At 36.6% G+C, this 24,915-nt stretch overlaps 1 long non-coding RNA gene across 3 annotated transcripts in view; it reads right to left on the bottom strand.

Annotated features, from left to right (window-relative positions):
* The window catches only part of LOC128772999 (uncharacterized), a 74,805-nt gene that overhangs the window by 43,926 nt on the left and 5,964 nt on the right, over positions 1–24,915 (bottom strand). The gene's annotated exons all lie outside the window — the stretch shown is intronic.

Below are 24,915 nucleotides of genomic sequence, written 5' to 3'. Positions count from 1 at the left end.
TGATCACATTGCTTTCCAAATCTGTTGGAGTAGCCATTGTTCCCAGAAGGCTATTATCTAATTTTATCACTGAACTCAAAGAGAGAGATGGTATAAGACTTCATTTGCATTTGAATAAATATTATGATTATAACAGATGGTTTGCTATGAAGAAAAAAATTTTGTCTACATTTTTAATTATAACATTCATATTGCATTTTACAGTTTACAAAGAGTTTCTATCTATACTTTCTTATCTTACATTCACAACTATGCTGTGAGATACACAATGCCAATTGAATTATACCCTTTTTATAGATGATGAAACAGGCTCAGAGGGATTTATACATCAGGCAGGTTTTAAGTAGCAGACTTGAACCCAGGGCTAGAGATCCATACAGGCAAATTAGAAATAATGATAAATATATACGTTATACAAAGATATTTTTTACATGTTTTTTTATAAGAAGTTAGCTATTTTATGCTAATCTGGAGGTATTTTGGCCTTTGTGTTGAGTATATTTTGAAATTTAAAATTAATTTACTTTTGTATGGGGAGGAAGGGTAAGGAGGCCAGATACTGTTCTGAAATAACTTTTTTTTTTTTTTTTTGGTGCTCCCTCTTCTTGAAGTAAATTCTTATTACCAGGTCTTCTTTCTTTTGTAGCATCTTTGTTCTTCTTAGCTAAAGACTGACAAAGACTCTCCTTGACCAAACTTTAGTTAGGTTCCTCTGAACCCTCTTTTTAAGTAGGCCTTGACCTTTGGGCTTCTGTGTCCATCTCTGTATCGCCCAATTTTTTTTTAAAGTTTGTTTATTTCTTTTGAGAGAGTGAGAGAGAGAGCATGTGAGCAGGGGAGGGGCAGAGAGAGAGGACAGAAAGAGTGCTGAGCAATCTCCATGCTGTCAGCACAGAGCCCAATGCAGGGCTCGAACTCACAAACCAAGAGGTCATGACCTGAGCTGAAACTAAGAGTTGGACACTTAATTGACAGAGCCACCCAGGTGCCCCTGTATTGCCTAATTTTAGCAAGAATTCTGCAAAGTCAGTTTAGAGAATGTCCCCCACCCCTGATATCTAATCACGTGGGCCTGCCTTCGGCAAGAATCATATGAAGTCAGTTTAGCCAGAATCCCTCCTTACCCCTGATTACCCTCTTAGTAATTTTCTATCCACTGGCCCCCACCCAGCCCCCTACCTATAAATCCTCAGTTGATCATGCTGTATTTGGAACTGTGCCTAGTTCTATATGAGGTCTCTTTTCCCCTATTACAATAGTTCCTGAATAAAATCTGTTTATACTAACTGAACTACTGCTTGGCTCTAATTTCCTTTAAAAAAGACATTCAGAAGTGATTTCTGCTTTTCTCATTTATTGTAATGGTAGACTCAATGACCAATTAAAGCAGAAAAGCCCAGCCGCTGTTTTCCTATGATCAGTTGAAAAGTGGAAGTTTCCTCAAAGAGGCTTACAAGGAATTTCCTGAGTGGTTTTTAATTGGGGAGGATGAGCTCTTGAAGACTCTTTATTGCGTGGCAACGAGGCAAAAGAAAAATAATCTCCACTGTCACTATACAACAGTGGGTTAATCTCCATTCCTTTCTTAACCTCATTTTTTCATTCATAGAAATAAGGAAGTCTGATGAGATCAACAGTGCAGATTTGGGAGTTTCCAAAAGAAAAACTGGAGGTGGTAGGACACAACAGGCACAGGATTGCCAGTTTTTTATTTTGACAAATAAGAACTTTTTAGACATTTTTAAAATCAACTTATTTATTTTTGAGAGAGCGCAAGCAGGGGAAGGGCAGAGAAAGAGGGAGAGAGTGCAGCCCAGTGCAGGATTTGAACTCACAAACCATGAGATCATGACCTGAACTGATCAGAGTGGGATGCTTAACTGACCGAGCCACCCAGGCACCCCAACAAATAAGAACTTTTAAAAAACCAACATATCACCATTACTTTATATGGTAACACTAAAAAAAAGTACGTTGGATGTAACCTAAGAGATTTCCCCCCAAAATGACAGTTGCAAACCTTACTCCAACATTTTCACTAGAGACCAGAGAAAACTTGGTTATGGACCTGGCACAGGTGAAAATCAAGACACCAGAGACACTCCTGTATCCCTCTCCTAGGTTTCAGAACATGCTGCCCCAAAATATGGCTCTTGGGAATATTAAATATTTTAAGCTGAGGGGAGCCTGGGTGGCTCAGTTGGTTGAGCATCCGACTTCAGCTCAGGTCATGATCCCACAGTTCGTGGGTTCGAGCCCCGTGTCAGGCTCTGTGCTGACAGCTCAGAGCCTGGAGCTTGCTTCAGATTCTGTATCTCCCTCTCTCTCTCTCTGCCACTCCTACCTCATCCCCGCCTGGCTTGTGCTCTGTCTCTCTGAAAAATAAACATTAAAAAATTAAAAAATATGTATTTTTAAGCTGAAAGAATTTGAGAAATGTGAGCTTCAGGAAGGACTCTTTGACCCCCTCTATTCCCCTGAAGCAGGTCATTAGATCTTTGTGAGAAGTGCCCTCCCTACACTCAGAGGAAAGGAGATTCCTTATCTCTGGAGATGGAGGGATGCCGAGAGGAATCCAAACAGGCCTTGCTAAGTTTTCCCCAGTTTACTACCCTTAGCTTATACCCTTTTCTTCTGTCACAGTTTTCCGTGACTTTCTACTCTTCATCAGACCTAGTATAAAAACTCTCAGGCTTAATTGTGCTTCTTCAGGTCTTTATTTCCTAATGAAGTCTCTCATGTCATGTAGAACTTATATTAAATAAATATGACACTTTTCTCTCGTCAATCTATCTTTGTCAGTTTAATATTCAGGCCCAGTCAGGGACCCTAAGAAGGTTGGGGAAAAGCTTTTCCTCCCCTACACCTTCTGTTTCTTTGTTACTAAGAGTCTCATGTATCCTGGATAGATCTTTGATAATAATTCCATGAGTTGATCATCAATGAACAGATAAGGTTTTTTTGTCCAAAGCATTTCAACAACATCTAACTGTTGACAAGAGGTGCAAGCTTCAGAATTAGAATTAGTATTAGGGACATCCTTAAGGAAGTTTAGGACTGGTGTATCCCTGACCTCCACCATTCTCTGTGATTCAAATGCTATTTGGAGTTTGCTATTATTTTTTCAAGAGTCCAGGCATAGGAACGTGTGTGTGTGTAGACTGGCCTGGAATAAAGTTTCTGTTGGTGAAAAAGCCACTTACTTACTGCATTATCTTCTGCTTCCTTTCTCAGGAAACTTAAAAACTCTAAGCCAGCCTCTATTTTAATACAGATCAGGATCTGCTTAGAAGCAAAATTTCCTTGTGAGTCAGAGGCAAAGATTTAGGAAATAATTTGAATGTCATTCTCTTTAACTTGTTAACACTGTTCTTTAACTTAAAATTTTTGCTTTTAAAGTAACTGTTTAAATTATATGTGTTTATTGTAGAAAATTTGGAAAAGCATAAAATAAAATAAAAATAACTCAGAATCCCACTACCTGGAGGAAACAACCATAAACGTTTTTTAGTGGATACTCTTCCATTCCTTTTCTACAAATATGGATACACTTTTAAAAATTGGGATCAGACTTTATCTACTATTTTTAGTGCTCTTTTCATTTACAACATTTTGTGAGAAAAATACAATTTTTCATGATCATTTAGTATTAGTGTATCCTGTGAATGTACTTAAATCATTCTCTTGATTTTGATTACCTCAGTTTTTCAATATTACATAAAAAGCTGTTGTGAACATTCCTGTTCATTTTTATTCATACCCCTATTTCTTTCCCTAGAATAAATGCCACTGGAAGAATGATAAATCAGAGGGTATATATATTTATAAAAACTTTGATACAAATTGCTCACAAAAAAGGGTATTCCCACAAATAATGTTAAAAAGTTCCCATTTGGGGGGCCCTGGGTGGCTCAGTCGGTTAAGCATCTGACTTCAGCTCAGGTCATGATCTTGTGGTCTGAGTTTGAGTCCTGCATTGGCCTTGTACTGTCATGACAGCCTACAGCCTGGAGCCTGCTTCAAATTCTGTGTCTCCCACTCTCCCTGCCCCTCTCTTTTTCAAAATATAAATAAGAACATTAAAATAAATAAATACACAAAAATAAAAAGTTCCCATTTGGGGGCACCTGCCTGGCTCAGTCAGAAGAGCATGTGACTCTTTATTTCAGGGTCATGGGTTCAAGCCCCATGTATTTTAATACAGATTTTAATACAGTGTAGAGATTACTAAAATGAATGAATGAACGAATGAATGAATAAATAAATAAATAAATAATAAATTTTATGTTTATTTTTGAGAGACAGAGCACAAGTGGGGCAGGATAGAGAGAGGGGGAGACACAGAATCTGAAACAGGCTTCAGACTCCAAGCTGTCAGCACAGAGCCCGATGCGGGGCACTAACCCATGAAAGGGGAGCTCATGACCTGAGCCGAAGTCGGACACTTAAGTGACTGAGCCACCCAGGCATCCCATTATAATTTTTTTTTTTTTTTTAAGTTCCCATTTCACTGCATTTACCCAGTGCTGAGTATTTTCTTTATTCTAAATCTTGAGTAATTTGATGATGGCACTCTCACTGTTTTTATTTGCATTTCTTTCATCAGTAGTGTGATTTAAACATTTATTTCATATTTGAAAATCACTTCGATTTATTTTGTTATTTACCTTTAACATTGTTTATGTTTTTATGTAAAGAAGTTTTACATTTTTATGTAGTCAAAGCTATTATTTTCATTTCTTTTTTGCCTTTATTGTTCTTTGTATTTGTTTGTTTGTTTAGGAAACCTCTACTTGGCATCAGATTCATATTCATCTATAACTTCTTCTAAATATGCATATGATTTCTGTTCTTGAACAGTGTCTAGAATTTCCCTTATAAGGTTAAATAAAGCAGGAAACCTGCTTTCTCCCATCATTAGTGTTTCATCAATCAGTATGATATTGGCTATTGGTCTGAAATTCCTTAACTGCTAAATTATTACTATCTTATGGGGCACCTGGGTGGCTCAGTTAGTTGGGTGTCTGACTTCAGCTCAGGTCATGATCTCACATCTCGTGAGTTTGAGCCCCGCATCAGGCTCTGTGCTGACAGCTCGGAGCCTGGAGCCTGCTTCCAATTCTGTGGAATTGCTCTCTCTTTGCTCTCTCTTTGCTCCTCCCCTGCTCATACACTGTGTCTCTCTCAAAAATAAATAAAGATTTAAAAAATTTTTTAAAAAAGATACCATGGATATGCTATTTTATTAAAAAAAAATTAATGTTTATTTCTGAGAGAGAGAGACAGAGACAGAGACAGGGCACAAGTTGGGGAGTGGCAGAGAGAAAAGGAGACACAAAATCAGGAGCAGTCAACAGGCTGTCAACACAGAGCCTGACACGGGGCTTGAACCCATGAACCACGAGATCATGACCTGAGCCGAAGTCAGACATCCAACTGACTGAGCCACCCAGACGCCCCTAATTTAAGATGTTATTTTAATAGCCTCCATAAAATGTAAAATACACATATAGTTTATTATTTGGTTCTCCCCCCTTTATTCATGTTGTTACTATTATTCTTATTACTAAAACTGAAAGATTCTTAGTATAGTTACAGCCTATTTGACATTCACCAACTAGTTCATCTTTACTTCATTTTCTCTGGGTTAAATATTATGTTCAAATTTCAAGAGAGACTAAACATATTATATTGAAATGAGTAATATTCCTAATTATCATTGCTGGGTTCTTAAATATGGCGAATTTCTGATAACATAAAAAAATGAAATGAAAAAAGCAAGCGAAACTTTGCCAAATATCATGTAGTTTCAGCAGTAACTATTTTAGTTATGATCGTTTACACAGAGCAAGTGATTTACAGCTAGAGAGTTCCCTCACTGTTCCAGACAAAAATGTGTATTAAATAGGATCTTAAGTTCAATTCTCAGAAGGGATTTGCTTAGCAACCTCCCAAGCTATGTTAATTGAGAATGAATATGAAGAATGTCACTGCCTCTCAGGTTACTTCTGTTTCTTTCCTGTCTCCATTTGGCTTTCTAGTTCTACCTTTATATTATTTTTTCCAAGTCTTGTCTTTTAGGCTTTCAACAACTAATTTCTATGCACTTCTCTTCTTTGTAAGTCCCTCCAGACTTGGTAAGATCATAAGGATTCCTGCTTCAAAGATGATTATAAAGTAGAACCAATGCTATGCAGGCTAATGTTTGCATGCAAAACAATTTTGAGTATCAAGGTCACAGACAAAGGGCACTCCTCCAAATCGAGAAGAAAACAGAGTGTGCTTGGCACAAACTGTAACTGAACCTTGGTCTTTGCTTCAGGCAAATGCCTTCACTTGCATCCATCCTGTATCACAGTCTTGCTCTTGGTCATAGTCAATGAAAGTCTGCTGCTTATTTAACACAAATAATTAAGGTGGTTCCCTAGATCTCACTTGAAGTGTAACTTCTTCCTATGGTATTAATATTTCAAAATAGTAATAAAGAATTGGGTTTTTCGATTCTCCTATCCAAGTACTAACCAGGACCACCCCTGCTTAGCTTCTGAGATCAGGCATGTTCAGGGTGGTTATGTCCATGGATAGGGTTTTTCCATTTTAATCCAGCCAAATCCACCACAATGGGCTCCACAGAAAAGATCACTAAGTGGACACCCAACCCTACATTTGGGTGCTAAACAAATATAAACATACTAGAAAATATGGGAATATTTACTATATCACTTTTCTTAGGTTGTTCCCTCTGAGCAAGAGTAGTGCTTCTCAAGTTCAGGGTACTGAGGGGCGCCTGGGTGGCTCAGTCGGTTAAGCATCCAACTTCGGCTCAGGTCATGATCTTGTTGTCTGTGAGTTCGAGCCCCACGTCGGGCTCTGTGCTGACAGCTCAGAGCCTGGAGCCTGTTTCAGATTCTGTGTCTCCCTCTCTCTCTGACCCTCCCCCACTCATACTCTGTCTCTGTCTCAAAAATAAATAAATGTTAAAAAAAATTTAAAAAAAAAGTTTAGGGTACTGAACTGGGGTGCTTATTAAACTGTAGATTCCTTGGCCCCAAATGCAGAGATTATAATTTGGTAGGTCTCAAGGTGGGGTGTAGGAATCTCTGAGTTTACCAGGTATCTTAACCGATTCAGATGCAGGTGATCAGAAACACTAATTTGGGGCTTTTGCTATTCACCTGAAAGCTAACCATTCTTAAGGTCCTATTATTGGCCAATTATTTTTAAATCGTTTTAGCTTCTCCATTTTCAAATCTGACAAGTTAAACTTAACCAATATGATTCCCTGGGGCTACATAAAAGTTGAACACAACCATGTTGGCATTTATCCCAGAAGACAGACACTAATAGGTTGAACAAAAAGAGCGGCCTATTTTAAGTGAATGAGTAATTAAAATAACAATGACATACAAATAAGAAACCAAAACCGACATAACTAGAGAATGGAGAAATGCCTAAGAGAGGAGGGGTAATCCATATGTAAGTAAACCAGAATCATTTCTGCAAGATAAGGGTTCTCAGTCCTAACCCTTAATATCCTCATACAGCAGAAAACTGTCACAGACTGCACCTCCTTCTGAGGCAAATTTTTCTCCAGTGTATGGGCCCGCCCTGCCTACTTGGGTGTGTCAAGCCTGATAATGTCTGAAGGAAAAATATAAGTCTATGTCTTCCACCAACATCAGAAACTAGCCCTAATAAGAATAAATACAACCTATTTACCTTAATTATTAAATTCTCCTAGAAAGAATTTACCCTAAGGAAAAATAAAAAATATAAAAAAATTAATAAACAGAACATTTAGACTAGTGGTTATTTCTGTAGGGGAGAAGAGAGCAGGACGCAGCCAGAGAGAAACACGCAGGCAGGCTTCTAAGTTACACGCAGTGTTTTATTTCTTAAGTTGAAAGTGGATACTCAGGTGTCCATTTTACTATTAATCTTTAAGTTGTTCATTTATGCTTTATACAAGTTTTTTATTTGATATCACCTTAAAATATTTTTAAGGGAGGTTTTTTTAAATTTTTATTTTATTTTTTTTACTTAAAAAAATTTTTTTTAAGTTTATTTATTTTTGAGAGAGAGACAGAGTGCTGCAGGGGAGGGGCAGAGAGAGAAGAAGAGAGACATGCAGAATCCGAAGCAGGCTCCAGGCTCTGAGCTGTCAGCACAGAGCCTGATGCAGGGCTCAAACTCACAAACCCTGAGATCATGACCTAAGCTGAAGTCACTCAACAGACTGAGCCACCCAGGCACCCCTATTTTACTTTTTAAAAATTTGTTTATTTATTTTGAGAGGGAGAGAGTGCATGAGTATGAGTGGGGGAGGGGCAGAGAGAGAATCCCAAGCAGGATCCATGCTGTCACCACAGGGCCCTATGTGGGGCTCTAACTCGGGAATCATGAGATTGTGACCTGAGCAGAAGTCAAGAATCAAATGCTTAACTGACTGACCCACCCAGTCCCCCTAATTTTTTTATTTTTTTGAAATTTTTATTATTATTACTTTTTAATGTTTATTTTTGAGAGAGAGAGAAAAACAGAGAGGGAGCAGGGGAGGGGCAGACAAAGAGGGAGACACAGAACCCCAAGCAGACTCCAGGCTCCAAGCTGTCAGTGTAGAGCCCAACACCTGCTCGAACTTACAAACCCCCAGATTGTGACCTGAGTAGAAGTCAGATCCTTAACCTACTGAGCCACCCAGTCACCCCTCTTACTTTTTAATCTTTACCCTCAATGTGGAGCTTGAACTCATCATGATCCTGAGATAAAGAGTCAGAAGCACCTGACTCTTGAGTTCGAGCCCCACATGGGGCTCACCACTGTCAGCGTGAGGCCTGCTTTGGATCCTTTATCCCCCTGGCTCTCAGCCCCTTCCCAGCCCCCTCTAACGATTTTTTTTTTAATTAAAAATAAAAGAGTCATTTGCTCTATTGACTGAGACAGCCAGGTGCCCCTAATCACCTTAAATTTTTAAACATTTTATACTAAAAAAGCTATATTTTACCATTTAGTGTTATTTATAACAACAACAGAATAAAAAGGAAGCAGCCTCTTGGAATGGTTTAAGTGAACATTGGCGAGGGGGTTGTGAAATGAGGTGGGGAAAAATACAAAAAAAAGTGAACATTGGTTCAACCATATGCTCAATTTTATTCCATAAAATATGTTTATGTGGGTCACCTGGGTGGCTCAGTCGGTTAAGCGTCCGACTTTGGCTCAGGTCATGATCTCGCAGTCCGTGGGTTCAAGCCCCGCGTCGGGCTCTGTGTTGACAGCTCAGAGCCTGGAGCCTGTTTCAGATTCTGTGTCTCCCTCTCTCTCTGACCCTCCCCGTTCATGCTCTGTCTCTCTCTGTCTCAAAAATAAATAAACGTTAAAAAAAATTTATTTTTAAATATGTTTATGTAGCACCGTGGGGGAAAAAGCTTGTGATAAGTTACCAAAAAATCATGTGACAAAATCCCATAACTGGATGATTACAACCATGTAAAACAGTTCAAACGATAAGAAAGAATGCTACTATGATATTCTGATTGTTTTTAGCAACAGGGATTATGTTTTCCTCTTGGTTTGTTTCTCTAATTTTCTTTAGTGTGGATACGTTGTTATTAATACTAAAACTTTGTATTACAAAACGAAAAAAGATTTTTCCAGAAAGCATTATTTGGGTTCAAGTGTAAGTTAACGTGACCAGAAATTGCACTGGCATCTAAGGTTTTACACAGAAGAAAGTTTTCATGTAAAACAATAAAAAGTAAGAAAACGAAATCTTTCCCCCAGATGTTTCTCAGAGGAGCCTCAGTCTCTGTGTCTCAGAGAACAAATGCCTTATGCTAAGATAGAATTGTTTGCCAAGAGTCGAGTTTCCTTTCCTTTTGGTTCCTGTTATTGGCCAGCCGGCCTTTCCATCACTGATGACCTCCAGTATCTTGGTCACACACACCTCACAGCAAGAAGCTGACTAACCCTGATGCTGGGGCGGCTTATTAGGCAACCTTTCACACAGTGCCCATTGCTACCTATTGCACAATATATTTGACCAGGAATAATAAACGCCATGGTTTACATTTGACTCCAGTCGCCCTGTCAGTGCCAGCAGCTTAAGTGTGTAAACATCACCTACTGCCTTTAGAAAGACGCTGACATTATGTTCCAGGCTCCTCAATGTTGTGTAACATGAGAGAAGGGGGGGAGGGGCAGGGAACCTATGAGTAAGAATTCAGAAGCAGATGAGGATATTAATCACTTTCTGCCTGATTTCTGAAAGAAATGAAAATCTGCCCACTTACGTGTTATAGCTACAAATAAACTTATTCTTTTAAAAAAAATTTTTTTGTTAATGTTTATTTATTCTTGAGAGAGAGACAGACAGAGACAGAGTATGAGTGGGGAAGGGTCAGAGAGAGAGGGAGACACAGAATCTGAAGAAGCCTCCAGGCTCTGGGCTGTCAGCACAGAGCCTGACATGGGGCTCAAACTCACAAACTGTGAGATCATGACCTGAGCCGAAGTCGGATGCTTAACCAACTGAGCCACCCAGGCACCCCCAAATAAACTTATTCTTAAGATTTAGAATTTAAAAACTAGAACAAGCAAACAAATCAGCACTCTAAATATATTTGTATTAATCCCTCAATAAGAAATAAGCACATCTCTGGGGGAAGAACATTGTTTCAGTGATGAAAATAGGTCAATGGAGAAAAGAAATTGCCCTATTATTAAAAACTCTACTAAAATTTCATCAACGTTACAATACAGAATGCGTTTGAAGAAAAAACACTTGAAAAGATGATTCTATGTTTTGTTTATTGAGACTGCAAGCTGCCTTTTAAAAAACCCTGCAGCCATGCCCAGGTTGGGGGGGGGAGAGAAGGGGAAAAAAACCCTAGAGGAGAAGAGAATAAGGATTTCAATTGTGATTTGTTCCTAGAAAAAACATTCTCTTGCCCAGATTAAGTCTGCGGGAATATGCAGCACATATAGTTTGGTCCGTTTTCTGAAGCTAGAATAGCTATTTTTAGAATCTTCCATCTCCCTCATGTACACAGTGTGACAGTAACACTAATATAAAAGCCATGTGCAAACTTTGTTTGCTAATGATCCAGACCACTAATGACAGGACACAGGGTTCTTTAGCTAAAGAAAACAAGAATATCCACCTACAGCTTCTTTTGAGTGTGAAAGAAAATCAATATATATATATATCGTATATGTATATATATGATATGTATATATACATTTTTATATAATATATATATTTATGTTTTTTAATTTAAAAATATTATATATATATTTATTAAAAAGGGTGTGTTTTTAAGTAGTCTAAGGCTAGCCACCCTTTGATAAAATAGGATCATATGGAAAGTTAAGCAATGTGGGGAGCCTGGATGGCTCAGTCAGTTAAGCGTCCAACTCTGGATTTCGGCTCAGGTCATCATTTCACAGTTCATGAGATTGAGCCCCACATAGAGTTCTGTGCTGACAGCATTGAGCCTGCTTAGGATTCTCTCTCTGCCCCTCCCCCACTCACGTACAAACACACACACACACACACACACACACACACACAGTCTCTCTCTCTCTCTCTCTCTCTCTCTCAAAATAAATAAATAAACATTAAAAAAAGAGAGAGAGAGAGAGAGAGAGTTATACAACGGATAGTGAGATTGCAGTCCAGTCAATCTGGCCACATTTCTTCAAGATTGAGGACAAGGTAAATTCCTTAGAAAGAGTATCTTTGAGGGGCGCCTGGGTGGCTCAGTTGCTTAAGCGTCCGACTTCGGCTCAGGTCATGATCTCACGGTCTGTGAGTTCAAGCCCCGCGTCGGGCTCTCTGCTGACAGCTCACAGCCTGGAGCCTGTTTCCAATTCTGTGTCTCCCTCTCTCTCTGACCTTCCCCTGTTCATGCTCTGTCTCCCTCTGTCTCAAAAATAAATAAACATTAAAAAAAAAAAAAAAAAAGAGTATCTTTATATAATAGATCTGAATCAGGGGTGCCTGGCTGGCTCAGTTGGAAAAGCCTGTGACTCTTGATCTTGGGGTCATGAATTTGAGCCCCATGTTGGGTGTAGACAAAAAATAAATAAACTTAAAAAATAAGGGTCTGAATCATACCAGTATATAATAACCACCAGATCATCAACTTTAACTTGCCCTTCTATTAATATTCAGGAATTACTATGGTCAGAACCTCATCAACCAACAACCCCTGGGTATGGAAGGTGTTTTCAACTTGGACTTGTTTCAACAGGAGCAAAAGACCAAAACCTGCCTTCTGTTTAATGAATCACCAACAATTACCTTATTGTTCTTGTCAATCTCTACTAAAATTCAATCCTTAAATTAAATGTTTACAATGAAGAATTTCACCTTTGGCCCCTAAATAACAGGAAATATTTTCAACCTTATTTTACCACAGTTATTATCTTTTTAGTGGGGCTTTGGAAAATGGTCAAAATGGATTTTATGGGTCACTGGATTGCATACTGTAAATGATGGTGATTCTAACGCTTTAAAACTAATACCTGGCTTGTTCAAAATCACTTCCAAGGTGAATACAATTGTTTTCTTTCCCAAAAGCAAAACCAAAAAAAAAAAAAAAAAAAAAAAGTCCTGATAGCAATAATAGACCTCACACTCAGGGGAATAGGAGACTAAGACATTACTTTTTTTTTTTTTTTTTTTTCAGATTTATGTCAAATAGCTGGCTGATTCAGGTATTCCTGACTCCTTTGTTAGGCTATGACTAGATTTTTATTGATCTGTTCCATTGTTTTTTTAGTTTCTATATCATTTGTTCTACTCTAATCTTTATTATTATTATTATTATTATTATTATTATTATTATTTTCCTTCTGCTGTTCTTAGTTTTTCTAGCTCCTTCAGATATAAGGTTAGGTTGTCAATTTGAGATTTTTCTTGCTCCTTTATGTAGGCCTGTATTGTTATAAACTTCCCTCTAAGAACAGCTTTTGCTGAGTCCCAAAGGCTTTGAACCATTGTGAGCTGTGACTAGATTTTTCAAAATAAGTTTACCTGTGCAATGGGTATTTATGATATTGTTGAGAGTATCCATGAGATCATTCATTTAGTTATACTTTCTTTATAGAAATACAACTAGAAAGCAATTTTCAAGTTGAAGAATTTTTATTTTATTTTACTTTAATTACTATTTTTTATTTTAGAGAGAGAGTGTGTGTGTGTGGGGGAGAAGGGGAGAGGGAGAGAGAGACTCTTAAGCAGACTCCATGCTTAGTGCAGAGCCTGATGTGGGGCTTAATCCCATAACCCTGGGATCATGACCTAAGCCAAAATCAAGAGCTGGATTCTCAACTGACTGAGCCACCCAGGTATCCCAAGTTGAAGAATTAAAAAAAAAAAAACCATATTGCAGGGGCACCTGGGTGGCTCAGTTGGTTAAATGTCCGACTTTGGCTCAGGTCATGATCTCATGGTTGGTGGGTTCGAGTCCCATGTTGGGCTCTCTTTTGATAGCTCAGAGCCTGGAACCTGCTTTGGATTCTGTGTCCCTCCCTCTATGTCCCTCCCCTTCCCTACTCTGTCTATTAACATTTAAAAAAATAAACATTAAAAAAATGAAAATGAAAATAAAAATAAAAAAAAATATTGCAAACAGCAATAGATCATCTGAAGTAGCTTTTATAAATTTTTAATAATTCTCAGTCATTTTCTTTCTGTTGTTAAAATACTAATCTACAATTTTGTAAAAGTTTTGGCCTTTTTGTCTTGACATCAGCTGCTAGACTAGAATTACAAGAGAATTTCTCTCATCTCTGGTAGGACCTGTAATTGGGAGAGTGGATACATTTTATTTTATTTTATTTTATTTTATTTTATTTTTATTTATTTTATTTATCTTATCTTATCTTATCTTATCTTATCTTATCTTATCTTATCTTATTTAAAGTGGGATCCAGATGGGCTTGAAATCACAACCCTGAGATCAAGACTCACATGCTCTACCTACTAAGCTGGTGAAGCCCCCCAAGAGTAGATACATTTTAAATTACCAGTCATGGGGTGCCTGGGTAGCTCATTTGGTTGAGCATCTGACTTCAGCTCAGGTCACGATCTCACAGTTCATGAGTTTGAGCCCTGCATCTGCTCGCTGCTGTCAGCACAGAACCTGCTTCAGATCCTCTGTCTCTCTCTCTCTCTGCCCCTCCTCTGCTTTCTCTCTCTCTCTCAAAAATAAATAAACATTAAAATAAATAAATAAATTACCAGTCAAATACTGCCAGATGACACTCTCTCCTTTTGTGAGTTAAAGGAATTGAAGCTCAGATACTGACTAAAAATGGCTTAATCTACATTACAAAATCAGTCCATGAATGAAAAGCCATTAGTAGAAGCTAGGACTATTGATTTAAAACTCAGTCTTTTCACTAAATCACATGCTTTAGATAATTACAGCGTAAAAACCTAGTGAAAGGGGAAAATATCCAAGGAAAATAGCAGACACAAACTGAATATTTTGAGAAATATTAATAAAATAAGCCATTATATAATGTGCAGAGCACTGGTAAAGGTAAATACATAGATAAATATAAAAGATAGTACAAATGTACTTTTGTTTGTTAACTCTTTTATTCTCACTTCTGATTTAAGAGACAAGTGCATAAAACAATGATTAAAAACTGAGTTGATGGGTATACAATATATAAAAATATAATTTGTGTAACAATAGCACAAGGAAGTAACATTTTTGTATACTATCTCAATTAAGTTTATATTAATCTAAACTTGATTATTTTTAAGTTAAGATGCTAATTGTAATCCTTAGGATGACCACTAAGAGAAGAGCTCAAAAATGTTTAGTAAAAGAAACAACAAAGGAGTTAAAACAATACACCAGAAAATAACTAGCACAAAAGAAAGCAATAATGGAGAAATAGAGGAAAAAAACAAACCTAAGATGCACACAAAATAAGTAGCAAAATGGCAAATGTAAAAACTATGTTATTGATAATTACATAATTTGTAGTCCTTGGTAAAAGGACTAAATGCTATAATCAAAAGTCAGAAATATGCAGAATGGATGAAAAAAATGATACAAGCTATATCTCTCTATAAAAGACAAACTGTGGATTCAAAGCCACAAATAACCTGAAAGAAAAAGAATGGAAAAATACATGAACAATGAAAGAGATCTAAAGTGGCTATACTAATATTACACAAAATAGATTTTAAGACAAAAATTGTTATTAGAGCTAAAAAAAAAGGTACATTATAATGATAAAAGGGTTAATCTGTCATGAAGACATAACTATAAACATATATGCACCTAAAAACAGAGCCTTGAACTACATGAAGTAAAAAGTAATAAAATTGAAGGGAGAGGGGCGCCTGGGTGACTCAGTCGGTTGAGCATCCGACTTCTGCTCAGGTTATGATCTTAAGGTTTGTGAATTTGAGCCCTGTGTTGGGTTCTGTGCTGACAGCTCAGAGCCTGGAGCCTCCTTCGGATTCTGTGTCTCCTTCTCTCTCTGCCCCTCCCCCACTCATGCTTTGTCTCACTCTGTTTCTCAAAAATAAATAAATGTAAAAAAAATTTTTTTTTAAATTGAAGGGAGAAATAGGTAATTCGACAATAATAAAGACCTCATTATTCTACTTTCAAGAATGACTAGAACAACCAGACAGATAATCAGCAAGAAAACAGAAGACCTGAACACTATTATAAATCAATTAGACCTACCAGACATTCACCCAACAAAAGCAGAATGCACATGGAAAGTCTCCATGATTTAACAAAAAAAGGACAAAACTTGTATACTGAAAACTACAAAATGTCATTGAGAGATTAAAGAAGAACCAAAAAAATGGAAAGACATCCTATGTTTATAAATTGGGAGACTTATTATTAAAATGGCAATACTTGCCAAATTGATGTAAATATTCAGTGCAATCCCTATCAAAATCAGAGCTGGTTTTTGCTGTTCTTTTGTATTTGTTTTTGCAATTGACAGCTGATCTTAAATTCATATGGAGATGCAAGGTACCTACAATAGCCAAAATGATCCTGAAAAAGAACAAAATTGGGGGCTTCACACTTCCTGATTTCAAAACACACTACAAAGCTACAGTAATAAAGCCAGGGTGGTATTGAAATAAGGATAGAAATTCAGATCAATAAAACATAACTGAAAGTCCAGATAAACCTTTATATTTACAGTCAGTTGATTTTCAACAACGGTGGCAAGGAATTCATGGGAAAAGAACCCTCTTTTCAAAAAATGATGCTGAGACAAGTGGATACGCATGCACACACACACACACACACACACACACACACGAGGTTGGATTTACATCTCACAACGTATACAAAAATTAACTCAAAGTGGATCATAAACCTTAATGTAAGAGCCTAAATTATAAAACTCTTAGATGAAAACATAAATGTAAATCTCCATGGTCTTTGATTAGACAATGGTACCTTAAGTACTTAACAAAATAATAATAATAAATTTGACTTCATAAAAATTAAAAAATTTTGTGTTTCAGGGGCACCTGGGTGGCTCAGTCAGTTACGCATCTGACTTAGGCTCAGATCATGATCTCACAGTTTGTGAGTTCAAGCCCCATGTCGGACTCTGTGCTAACAGCTCAGAGCCTGGAGCCTGCTTCAGATTCTGTGTTTCCTCTCTCTGCCCCTCCCATGCTCATGCTCTGTCTGTCTCTGTCTCTCAATAATAAATGAATGTTAAAAAAATTAAAAAAAAATTTTGTGCCTCAAAGGACACACCATTAAGAAGTTGAAAAGGCAGAGCACCTGGGTGGCTCAGTCAGTTAAGCATCTGACTCTTGAATTCAGCTCAGGTCATGATGTCACCGCTCATGAGTTTGAGCCCCTTGTTGGGCTCCATGCTGAACGTGGAGCCTGCTTGGAATTCTCTCTCTCTCTTCCTCTCCCCTGATCATGCTCTCTCTCTCAAAATAAGTAAGTAAATATTTTTAAAAATAAAAGAGAAAGTAATTGAAAAGGCAACCCATGGAATGGGAGAAAATATTTGCAAGTTATTTATCTGACAAGGCACTTTTACCCAGAATATATAAAGAACTCTTACAACTCAACAATGAAAAGACAAATAACTCAATATAAATATGGATGAATGATTTTAATATATATTTCTCTGAAGGAAATATATGAACAGTCAACAAGCATGTAAAAGATGCTCAACATTATTAGTCATTAGGGAAATGGAAATAAAAAAAGACAGATAATAACAAGCGTAGAACCCTCATACGCTGTTGGTAGGCATGAAAAATGGTACTGCTGCTTTGGAAAACATTTGGCAGTTCCTCTGAAAGCTAAACAACATAGCTCAACAGTTCCATTCCTAAGTATATATCCAAGAGAATTGAAGATGTGTATCTACCAAAAATATTGTACATGAATGTCCATAGCAGCACTATTCATAATAGCCCCAAACTGGTAATGGCCAAATGTCCATGAACTGATGGATTGAAAAAGAAAATGTGGTATATTCATGCAATGGAATATTATTTAGCCATAAAAAGGAAGGAAAGTTCTGATACATGCTATATGGATGAAACTTGAATGCATAATACTGAATGAAAGAAGCCAGATACAAAAGACCACATATTGTATGATACCTCTTATATGAAATATCTAGAGTGGGCAAATCCATACAGATAGGAAGTAGATCAATGGTTTCCAGAGATTGGGTTTTGGAAAGAATGTGTAATACCTGCTAGTGGGTATGGGGTTTCCTTATTTATTATTTATTTATTTATTTTTAATTAAAAAATATTTTTTTAATAAAAAAAATTGCAAATATTTTCTCCCATTCCATGGGTTGCTTTTATATATTCTGGATAAAAGTGCCTTATCAGATAAATAATTTGCAAATATTTTCTCCCATTCCATGGGTTGCCTTTTCAATTACTTTCAATTACTTTTTTTTATTAAAAAAAATTTTGTTTAATGTTTATTTACTATTGAGAAACAGAGAGAGGCAGAGTATGAGCATGGGAGGGGCAGAGAGAAGGGGAGACACAGAATCCAAAGCAGGCTCCAGGCCCCGAGCTATCAGCATAGAGCCTGATGTGGGGCTTGAACTCACGAACTATGAGATCATGACTTGAGCCGAAGTCAGTAGCTTAACCGACTGAGCCACCCAGGCACCCCTAAAAAAATTTTTTTTTTAACATTTATTTATTTTTCAGAGAGAGAGAGAGAGAGAAACAGTATGAGTGGTGCAGGGGGAGAGAGAGGAAGACATAGAACCCAAAGCAGGTTCCAGGCTCTGAGTTGTCAGCACAGAGCCTGACTCAGGTCTCGAATTCATGAACCACGAGATCATGACCTGAGCCAAAGTCACATGCTTAAAAGACTGAGCCACCCAGACACCCCAGGGTTTCTTTTTTAAGGTGATGAAAATGTTCTGAAATTAGACAGTGGTAACTGATGCACAAATCTGTGAATATGCTAAAAACTACTGAACTGTACACGTTAAAAGGATGAACTTCATGATATATGAATTATACATCAATAGACCTGTTATTCGGTTTATATATACATATTTACGATGTACACATGTATGTATCTAAATGTAAACTTCATAATGCATATATATGACTTGTAATATAAAATATAAACATATATATAACATATGATATACACATCAGAAAATTGACTATAAACCTAAAGAAACTGAATAATAATTAAAAACCTTGCAATGAAATAGTCATGATGATTGTCAAAAAAAAACTAGTATTGATAAAATTTCCTTGAAAACTTGAAAATTAACTGATGGTTAATTTTCTTGGTCAAGAAACTCTCTGCCTTAATCTCTAGGTATCTCAGCATATCTACATTCCCACATTAATGATACATATACATAGTTTGCAGGTATTCTCAAGGCATTGGCATTTGCCTAGTAAGTAAAATAATTTTCCATTTATGTTAAATTCTGATTTACCTTCTTAGGCCTTTAGACAAATAATCTATGGCAAATGACCTCTAGGGAAGTAAAAGATAATTTTGGTTTTGAATGACCTAGATTGATTTTTATCCTAAGCAGCTTTATCTGAATAACTGTTCACCTCTTTAACTCTGCTAGACAGACACAGTGATCTCTAAGAGTAGAATTTTAAGCAGCTAGTTTTCCTGGCTCTGGTTATCAAAACCTAGCCCTTAGGCATCTTTAGTTACCTGATAAAAGGGATAAAAAACTCTTTCACTCACACATGAGTTTGGATAGTAATGGGAAGATGAATTTTGGACTTTGGTAAGAAGTCCAAGAAAAAGGCTTAAGACTTGTGTAATGTCATATTAGCTTCATAGTGTTTGATAATATGATCACAATCTGTAATATGTATGATTTTATAAATGTTTATGTCTACAAAAAAAGGCCATAAATGTTATCAAAATGTTAATAATAACCTCAACGTGGTAGGTGATTATTTTTTCTTTTTATTGTCAAAATTTTCCAAATTTTCCACTATTAATGCATTACATTAATTAAAAAAATTTTTTAACGTTTATTTTTGAGAGTGAGAGATACAGAGTGCAAGTGCGGGAGGGGCAGAGAGAGACAGAGACACAGAATCTAAAGCAGGCTCCAGGCTCTAAGCTGTCAGCACAGAGCCTGATGTGGGGCTCAAACCCATGAACTGCACAAGATCATGACCTGAGCAGAAGTTGGACACTTAACCGACTGAGCCACTCAGGTGCCCCTAAAGTAATTTTTTAATTGCAAAAGTGATTGTAAAAAAAATTTAAACAATGAAAAGGGATATATAAAAAAATTAAAGTGCTCTCCCTTATTACCTTTCTTTGAATCCACTTTTCAGAGGAAATCACTTAACAGTTTGAGGTACATTCTTTTAAACTTCTCCCTTAATGTTTATTCAAAGTATATATAGAGTTTTAAAATGGGATCTTACAAAATACCAACAATGTTTTTCATAGAACTAGAATAAGTAATCCTAAAACTTGTATGGCACCACAAAAGGCCCCAAATAGTCAAAGCAATCTTGAAAAAAACCCACAAAAACTTGAGGTATCAAAATTCCAGATTTTAAGGTATACTACAAAGCTATAATAAACAAGATAGTATGATACTATCACAAAAGCAGACACACCAATCAATGGAACAGGATAGAAAACCCAGAAACAAACCCATGATTATATGGTCACTTAATCTTTGATAAACGAGGCAAGAATATGTAATGGGAAAAGGCAGTGTCTTCAACAAATAATGTTGGGAAAACTGTACAACTACATGCAAAAGAATGAAACTCAACCACTTTCTTACACCATACACAAAAATAAGCTCAAAATGGATTAGAGATGTAAATGTGAGACCTGAAATCATAAAAATCCTAGAAGAGAACACAGGCAGTAATTTCTTTGACATCGACCACAGCAACATTTTCGTAGCTATGTCTCCTGAGGCAAGGGAAACAAAACCAAAAATAAACTACCAGGACTACATCAAAATAAAAACTTCTGCACAGCAAAGGAAATAATTAAATAAACCAAAATGCAACCTACTAAATGGAAGAATAAATTTGCAAATGACATATATAATAAAGGGTTACTATCCAAAATATATAAAGAACTTACACAATCCAACACCAAAAAAAAAAATAATTAAAAAATTTAGAGAAAATATGAACAACTTTGCAAAGACATGTAGATGGCCAACTGACACATGAAAAGATGGTCAACATCACTTGTCATCAGGAGAATGCAAATCAAAACTACCACGAGATATCACCTCATACCTGTCAGGATGGTTAAAATAAAAAACACAAGAAACAGTGGTATCTGGGTGGCTCAGTCAGTTAAGTGTCCAACTCTTGATTTTAGCTCAGGTCATGATTTCACAATTTGTCAGATTGAGCCCTATCTTGCACTGAGCGTGGAGCCTGCTTAGGATTCTCTCTCTCCCTCTCTCTCTACCCCTCCCCTACATGCGCACACACACTCTTGCTCTTTCTCTCTCTCAAAAGAAATGAATAAACATTAAAAAAAACAACAGCAGAAACAACAAGTGTTGTCAAGAATGTGGAGAAAAACGAACACTCATGCACTGTTGGTGGGAATGCAAACTGCTGCAGCCACTATGGAAAACAGTATGGAGGTTCCTCAAAACATTAAAAATACAACTATGCTACAATCCAGTAATTGCACTACTGGGTAGTTACCCAATGAATACAAAAACACTATGAAAGAATATATGCACCCCTATGTTTATTGTAGCATTACTTACAATAGCCAAACTATGGCAGCAGCTCAAATGTCCAATGATAGCTGGATAAAGAAGATGTGGTATATATATTCTATGGATATTCCCTAGCCATAAAAAAGGATGAAATCTTGCCATTTGCAACAACATGGATAGAGCTAGACAATATAACCCTAAGTGAAATAAGTCAGTCAGAGAAAGACAAATACTGTATGATTTCCCTCATATGTGGAATTTTAAGAAACAAAACAAACAAGCAAATGAAAAAAAGAGAGAGAGACAAACCAAGAAACAGACTCTTAACTAAAGAGAATAAACAGATGGTTACCAGAGGGGAGGTAGGTGTGGGGATGGGTGAAATAGGTGATGGGGATTAAAGAGTACACTTATCACAATGAGCACTGAGAATTGTATAGAATTAAGTCACTATACTGTACACCCGAAACAAATATAACACTGTATGTTAACTATACTGGAATTAAAATTAAAGATAAAAAAAAAAAGATTACCAAGGACAAACAAACAAATAAAAGAAAATGGGATTGTAATCTGTTTGTGATTTGGTAACTTGCTATTATGGTTTAAAATATTTGTCATTTTTTGGGTGTCTGGGTGGCTCAGCCGGTTAAGCATCTGACTTTGGCTCAGGTCATGATCTCACGGTTCCTGAGTTCGGGCCCTGTGTCAGGCTCTGTGCTGACAGCTCAGAGCTTGGGCCTGCTTCAAATTCTGTCTCCCTCTCTCTCTGCCCCTCCCCTGCTCACATTCTGTCTCTTTCTCTCTCTCTCAAAAATAAATAAACATAAAAAAAATGAAATGAACCCCCATGTATACCTATTATCCAGATTCAGTAGTTATCCTCAATGTATGGCCAAATGTGTTTCATCTAACTCTACCCCCTACACCCTCAAATTATTTTTTTAAAGATTTCATTTCATTTCATTTATTTATTTATTTACTTATTTATTTATTTCATTTATTTATTTTTATTTTTTAAAAGTTTATTTTACTTGTTTTGAGAGAGGAACCACAGGAAGGGCAGAGAGAGAGGGAGAGAGAGAGAATCTCAAGGAGGCTCTACACTCTCAACATGGAGTCCATTGTGGGGCTTGAAATCATGAACCATGAGATCATGACCTCAGCAGAAATCAAGAGTTGGATTCTTAACCAACTGAGCTCCCCAGGTGTCTCTTATTTATTTATTTATTTTTAAAGTAAACGCTATGCCCATGGTGGGGCTCGAACTTATGACCAAGATAAAGAGTTAGATGCTCTGTCAACTGAGCCAGCCAGGTGTCCCTCAAATTATTTTGAAGCAAATCCTAGTTATCATATCATTTCATCTGTAAATGTTTTCATATGCCTTGCTAAGTGATAAGGACTCTTTTTACAAAAATATACTATTATACCATCATCATAGATAAAATAAAAATGATTAACAATAATCCCTTAATGGCAAATATCCAGAAGGACAAACTTCAAATGTATACAACTTATATAAGGTTTTCCACTAATACACATTTTGAAACCTATAATTAGAGAATATAATTCTTTACAAAAGTTAGGTCCTTGAAAGTTTTCTATTGAATGAATTTTTATAAATCAGATCCTACTTTTCCTCTAACTAAACCTGTAAAGTAACTATTATGCACCCAAGTATACTAAAGAAAAATAATAAACTATTTATTGGAAAGAATAATTTTTCTCAAGATGAAGGATACAGGATGTTGACAAATAGCAAATTACAGAAGGGTTTTTTTTAGCTTTGGAGCAAGAACAAGCTATCTAGGAACATAAAGCATACAACTTTTACAACTATAATTTGTTTTTTTGTCTTCACAACCAAGGAATATATATTGGATATGGTGAATCTTGTAACAAACTGTCAAAATTCTATAATTTATTTTTAAATACATCATTTTTGAAATCTTTAGAAGAGTGATTCCTAGTAGATGGCATTACTAAGAATTCATCAGCTCAAGCTAATCTTAGTGTTTTGTTTTTTAACTTTTAATTTTGAAATAAGTTTGAACATAAAAAAAAGTTACAAATAAAATAAGAGTTCCTATATATATTCTTCATCCAACTTCCTCAAATGTTATTATTCGGGAGCCACAGTAGAAGCAAGTCAATTTCAAGAAGGTATTTGATGGGGTGCCTGGATGGGTCAGTCAGTTAAGTGTTGGACTCTTGGTTTCAGCTCAGATCATGATATCATGGTTCCTGGGTTTGAGACCCATATTTGTGCTGATGTGTGCTGATGTGTGGAGCCAGCTTGGGATTCTTTCTCTCTCTCTGCCTCTCTCCTGTTCATGCTCCCTCTCTTTCAAAATTAATTAATTAATTAAAATTTTTTTTAATTTAAAAAAGGGTATTTGAAATGATTTCCTTTAAATTCTTACATATAAATATGTTCATATTATACTACAAAATTCAATTTTGGTTTTCATTTTCTCAATATTGGCACTTTGTATTTTTATTTAAGTTTATTTATTAATTGTGAGAGAGCCAGCATGAGCAGAGAGAGAGAGGGAGAGAGAGAATCCAAAGCAGGCTCCACACTTGGCAGTGAGCCCAATGTGGTGCTCAATCCCACAACCGTGAGATCATGACCTGAACTGAAATCAAGAGTTGGCCGCTTAACTGAGACACCCAGGCGCCCCAATATTGTCACTTTTTAAATGAAAGTATATTAAAATTCTTATTGCCAAGAAGGAGAAAAGTGGGTCAGGTGATTATGTTGTTAGGCAAAGTCATAAGATAAAGTCATAGTTGCCTAAACAACTATATCCAGAGGATGTTACTTAATGGAGAAATAAGTAAGTAAATGGATAAGTAAGGTTTATTTCACCAATAAACCCTAGTGAACGGTTTATAATATGCCAGAGCCTTCATTTTGGCCATGTTCTGTCCCACACCTTTACCTAACTGACTACTAATAGTCTGGGGGTATGGATGATACATTGTCATATTTGATCAGGATTCAAAAAGATTGCCACAGAAGGCAGCACTGCGACAGAACGAGCAAAATGATTTTAATAAGTCTAAATAGTAAGGTCAAAAATATCTACTGAAAAGAGTGAAGAAGGAAAGCTGCCTTGGAAGTTGAGGGAACAAGGCATTACAACTTTAGCTTACTGCAAACTCTGTGTGAGCCAGAAGAGGGATGTGATTACCACCCTCCCAACCCAATGCAACAAAGACTGCACTCCTTTGTTCTGGTCTTTCCTCATGTGAAGCACTGTTTTTGGCTTAGGAATCAGTTAATGAACATGGGGAAGCTGGAACATACCTAAGGAGGGTAAAGCAGCCAAAGGGATTGGACTTGCTTTGCCTGGAGAAGAGAGGACATGGGAACATGACTGTTGTCTTCAATTGTTTCATGACCTATCTTATGAAAGAGGGAGCAGACCTAGCATACCACATTAAGAGAGCAGAACCAGTAATACAATAATATTAGTAGCTGGCACTTTTGAGTATTTAACATATGATATGCCTTTTATATGCATCATCTTGTTTAATATTATTCAATGAGGGGTTACTTTCTATCATTGTCTTGGTCTTTACAGATCAGTAACACAAAGCTCAGAAAGACCAAGGTCACACAGATAGTAGGTCAAAGTAGTTAATACCCATAATGAAATAATACTTGTAATACATTTAGAAGAGTGTTAG

The sequence above is a fragment of the Panthera pardus genome, unplaced genomic scaffold (genome assembly GCF_024362965.1).
Source record: "Panthera pardus isolate Hobbes unplaced genomic scaffold, ASM2436296v1 HiC_scaffold_24, whole genome shotgun sequence".
Taxonomy (NCBI): Eukaryota; Metazoa; Chordata; class Mammalia; order Carnivora; family Felidae; genus Panthera; species Panthera pardus.
This window is presented reverse-complemented; position numbering and strand designations above follow the sequence as displayed.